This window comes from Phascolarctos cinereus, unplaced genomic scaffold, assembly GCF_003287225.1.
Source record: "Phascolarctos cinereus isolate Bilbo 61053 unplaced genomic scaffold, phaCin_HiC Scaffold_2;HRSCAF=192, whole genome shotgun sequence".
Lineage (NCBI taxonomy): Eukaryota > Metazoa > Chordata > Mammalia > Diprotodontia > Phascolarctidae > Phascolarctos > Phascolarctos cinereus.
Genome location: NW_027555625.1, coordinates 244,097,538 through 244,103,039, shown reverse-complemented (window position 1 = coordinate 244,103,039; position 5,502 = coordinate 244,097,538). Strand labels below are relative to the sequence as shown.

The following is a 5,502-nucleotide window of genomic DNA, read 5'->3' as shown; positions in this document are numbered from 1 at the left end:
CTCTTTTTTCTTTTTCTTTTTCTTTTTTTTTTTGGTGAGGCAATTAGGGTAAAGTGACTTGCCCAGAGTCACACAGCTAGTGAGTATTATGGGTCTGAGGCCAGATTTGAACTCAGGTCCTCCTGACTCCAGGGCCAGTGCTCTATCCACTGCACCAACTAGCTGCCCCTTTTCTTTCTTTTTGAAAGAGAAATTTTATTGATATTTTTTCAAAATTGTATCACCTACACTTCCCAGGAATATACATCCCTTCTTTCTCTCCGTCTCAGAGAACAATCCCTTATAACAATAAATTCTAAAAAAGGGGAAATCAGTATAACAAAACTAACCAATATATATTAAAAAAAAAAGTCTGATATTATATGCCACGTTCCATACCAACAGTTCCCCCCTCTGCAAAGAAGCAGGGGGAGGTGACTTAAGAAATATTTTCTTATATCAAATATAAATCTTCCTCTCTATAATCTTGCTACATCTACATTCTAACTAACCCTTTAGATACGTAAAGATGGCTAACATGCTGCCTCACCTCAGGTCTTCTCCAGATTAAAGATACTAAATTTCTATAAGTTATCCTCATATGCCATGGTCTCAAGCGTCCTCTCCATTCTAGTTGCCCTCCTCTGGATGTGTGTCAGTTTTCAATGGCCTTCCTAAAAGGTGGTGCCTAGTACTGAGCACCACACCGGATGTGGTTTGAGTAGGACATCCACCATTGTGATAATCTTAGCATTGAATTGATAATCTTAGACATTGAAGGAGGGACTATGTCACTGTCAAGTCCAGTGCCACCATGCTCAGTGATCATAGACCCTTTGAACTAACAGGGAACTAGCAGAGTGCCTTGTACATAGCAGATGTTTAATAAATGGGAATCAGATGTAATCTACCCCAACCCCTTATTTTGAAATGGGATCATCAATTTTGAGCCAGAAAAGAGCTTCCAGATCATCTTGTCTGTCCAACTCCTTCATTTTACAAAGAAAAACTATGAGCCTGAGAAGGATTCAAAGTAATTGCCCATCTTTCCACACTGCCTATACGGTTCCATATGGCGTTGTTCTCAGTTTCCATTCTAACTTTAAAAAAAAAAAACTTGCACAATGTCTAGAGCCCTAGATATCTTGCAGATGAAGAAGGAGGATGCCTTTAAATTCTTTGCTGCAGGAACCTATTTGGGTGGCACCAATTTGGACTTCCAGATGGAACAGTATATCTACAAAAGAAAGAGTGATGGTGTCTACATCGTTAACTTGAAGAGAACTTGGGAAAAGCTTCCGCTGGCAGCTTGTGCCATGGTTGCCATTGAAAATCCAGCTGATGTTGGTGTTATCTCATCCAGGAAGACTGGCCAGTGGGCTGTTTTGAAATTTGCTGTTGCCACTGGCACCATACCTATTGCTGGACACTTCATACAGGGCACCTTCACTAACCAGCTCCAGGCAGCTTTCAAGGAGCCTTGCCTCTTAGTGGTCACTGATCCTCAGGCAAATCACCAGCCTCTGACTGAAACATCGTATGCTAATCTCCCAACCATTGCACTGTGCAACACTGACTCCCCACTTCACTATGTAGACATCAGTCAGTGGGTCTAATGTGGTGGATGCCGGCCCATGAAGTCCTAAGTATGTGTGATACCATCTCCCACAAACACTCATGGAAGGTTATGCCTGATCTTTACTTCTACAGACATCCAGAGGACATTCAAAAGGAAGAGCCAGCTGCAGCTAAGAAGGAAGTGACAAAGGAGGAGTTTCAGGTAAATGGACTACACTTGCCCCAGGATTCACTGCTATTCAATCAGAGGTGGCTGATTGGTCCAAGGGAGTACATGTGCCATCTGTGCCCATTTAGCAGTTCCCTATAGAAGATTGGAGTGCTCAGCAGGCTACTGAGGACTGGTCTGTGGCTCCTACTGCTCAGGCCACTGAGTGGGTAGGAACTACCACAGACCGGTCTTAAGTTTTACCCCAGACACTCTAATAGTGTTGGAAAAATGCTGATGAAAATAAACATTGGTTTCTTTAAAATAATAATAATAATAATTGCCCAAAGTCTCAACAGTAGCAGAACCAAGATTTGAGCACAGGCCCTCCAATTCTAAAGCCTTTCTTTGATGGTCAACTATTGCCTCTATCCAAGTAAACACTGTTGTTTGAGAGGTAAGTTTGCACAAGGTCACCTAGTCACCTAGTCATTTGCACAAGGTAATTGATGGCTCTGGGACTAAGGACCTAAGTCTCCTGACCCCTCAGTCCTGGGATCTTTCTTCTTGCACCAAAAGACAAACCATAAAACCTACTTGTTGCTATTAGAGAACATCCTTTGCCCCTTTACAAGTGAGAATATTTATTATTGCCATATTTGCCTAAGAGATAAACTGTGCTGCATCGTACACAAGCTATGATTTCAGACACTTTGTTTCTTTTAGTCTTCATGCATGTGATGTCAGAATGATGGGCTGTATTAAATGTTCCCTGCAACTTGCTGTGCCAAGATTTTGTGGTCTGGGTTAGAGACACAGGATCAGGTCAACTAGGAGGGGTCTCTAAGGCTCCATTTAGGTATATGCTTTACTCCTCAGATAAAGTAATTAGGTTGCTTAAGAACTGAATACAGGCAACTTAGAAATAGTGTTAATTCACTAAGACCAACTTGTTCTTAATAACCAAAAAAAAAAACTTCAGAAAGCAAAACCATCAAATTTAGACATTTCTGGCTAGAAATTTTCCACAGTATAGGTAGTTGCTAAGAGATGAATGAAGCAGCTACCCATTAATTCTGACTTCTCATTCTTGTATCACTTTAAGTGGTTTTTTTATCTGTGGTTATTGAAAAGAAAAAAACATGCAATTGAAGCTATTCTACTGTTAAGAATGACCTGATATGTTATATATCTAGTGTAAAGTACAATTTCATTTGCATAACTAAAGAACAGACCAATATCTCAGAAGAGAATCTGAAAGCCAGAAGCAGACCTACAGATGATGTAGAGCAAGCCTCTCATTTCAGATTTAGGGAAACTGAGGCCAATTCTCATATTCATTCATTCATGTATTAAACACTATTATGTGCTGAGTTTTGAGTGAGATAATAGGGGGAGATACACAGTTGAAGTCCTTGACCTCATAAGGCTCGCTTGCCCAAAGTAAGGCAAAAGCAAGACTAGGACCTAAAATCTCCTGCCAGTTCAATGCTCCTTTCACTTCTCATCTGTCCCTGGGCAAATCACTTAACTTTTCAGTGTCCCACGCAACTTTCTAAGAAGATAAGTTAGAGAAGAATTGCCTATCCGTGGAAGATTCCCACACCAAGAGTTCCGTATATGGATGAAAGAATTCTTACTCTACTTTTCTTCTAGTCCCTTGATGTAGAAAGAAATATCTTTCCCCATATCCTCTGGAAACATGTCTTTTTAATTATTCCTTTTCCTTCACCTTCAATCTTGCCACTCTCTACTGTCTCCTTTCCTGCTATCTATGTATTTATTTCTCCACCATCCTTAACAAACCTTCACTTGACCTTGCTGTCTCTTCAAGCTGTGATACATACCTTTTCTCCTTTTCATTCTCAAAATTCTAGGGGAATAATCATCTATACTGCACCAATGCCTTCACTTCCTTACATCTCTCTCACTGTTTAATTTCTTTAATCCAATTTCCAACCAAAGTCACCAACACTGCCTACATTAAATCAAGTGACTTTTTCTCAGTTCTCAACCTGCTTTACCATTCTGCAGTTTGGGACGCTTTTAGCCACTCCTTCCCCCAAGATATTCTTTTGTCAGTTGGTCCCAGAACACTGCTGTCTCCTGGTTCTCTCCCACCTGTCTCCCCTCTCTCTCCATACTTGTCCCTTTTACCACTCCTTAGTCTCCTTTGCTAGATTCATCCAAATACTTTACCCTTAGCATAGGTGTCGCTTAAAGGTCTGTTCAGTGCCTCTTCTGTTTTAATAAGGCTCTGTTCAATGCCTCTTCTGTTTTATTTCTGTATTGTCTCCTTTGGTGATCTCTTCTGCTCCGATGAATTTAGGTATGATTTCTATGGTGACAACCCACACGTGTATTTATTTAGCTCTAATCTTTCTCCTGCACTGTAATGCCACTTCACTACTTGCATATCCCATTGACCTCTCAAACACATGTCCAAAATGCACGTTAGTTTATTTCTTATGAAGCCCATCTCTTTTCCAAATTTGCTTTTTGTTTTTTTGGGTTTGTTGTTGTTGTTGTTGCTGAGGAACATTCAGTCACCCAGGTTCATAAACTTGGGGCCACTTTGACTGTTTCTCAGCCCTCATCCCCAATTTTCAATCAATTGTCAAGTGTTGTTGGTTCTACCCCCACAAAAAGGTGATGTATCTATTCTACTTATTCATAGAGTCAGTACCTTAGTTAGTCAATCAGTAGACTATTATAATAGCATACTAAACTCATCTTGATATTTCTAGTCTTTCTCCTCTTCAATCCATTTAACATACAGCTGACAAAATAATCTTTTCAAGGCACAATCCTGCCCCTATCACTTTCTTGCTTGAAAATCCTCATTGGCACGTTCTAGGGGATACAACACATGTAGCAGGTTTCAGCTATGAGATGGAAAGGTCCTGTGGTCCTTAGGGTGCAGTAGCAAGGCAGAAGAGGACCATGACATCAGGAAGGAGATAGCATGATTTGCAAGTGAATTGGATTTAAGTGAGGGAGGGCTGTGCAAAATCAACAACCTCACTGTCTCCTCTGGAGTCACCTGGGTCCAGTGGCAAGTTAAAGATTGAGACAATTGGAGATGGATGATCACAAAAAGAACAGCAAATTCAAATTCTGTTCTCATTGTGAAAAACCACGTATTACCTTATGCTGCATAGGAACCAGATGTGGTGATACAGGCCAGTATTCCCTGCTTAGTAGCAGAGTTTCAGTAAGGATGAAGTCAATTGGATGTCTAAGTCCAGCAACAATATGGATTGAGTGAAATGTAATCACCTGTCAGTAACTTTGGTCTGAAGCAACCAATTTATGAAACCCCTGCTAGCAAGTTTATCCAGAACTGTATTCATCTTATCAGAGGAAGAACCATCCACATTCCTTCTGCCAAGCTTTTCAATTATAGTGACTTCTGGAAAACTTTAAAGAAGGAACAAAGAGTATAAGAAAGGACTTTGTACTTTTTTTTAATTTGATTTTTCAACATATGCTTCATGTCTTTATACTTCTGGAAACAGGTATAGAAATCTTCTGGAAAATCTTCACCAATTGATAGCACAGAATTGCTGCTAAGTCTGCGAGGCACAATGTATACCAGAGGTGTCAAACATGTGGCCCATGGGCTGCCTGTGGCCCACAACACTCCTAAAGTGAGATCCAAACCAAATTAAAATATAATTGAGAAATATTTAACAAAATACTAAATCATAGATAATTTATATTTTAAAACTAAGCCAATATGTGATTCACAGGGATTCTTATGTACAGGTTAGTGACCACAGTTTCTATTTGAGTCT

At 40.1% G+C, this 5,502-nt stretch overlaps 1 pseudogene; it reads left to right on the top strand.

Annotated features, from left to right (window-relative positions):
* Positions 1-1,103: 1,103 nt before the first annotated feature.
* LOC110205056 (small ribosomal subunit protein uS2 pseudogene) lies at positions 1,104-1,962 on the top strand (annotated as a pseudogene).
* Positions 1,963-5,502: the final 3,540 nt, after the last annotated feature.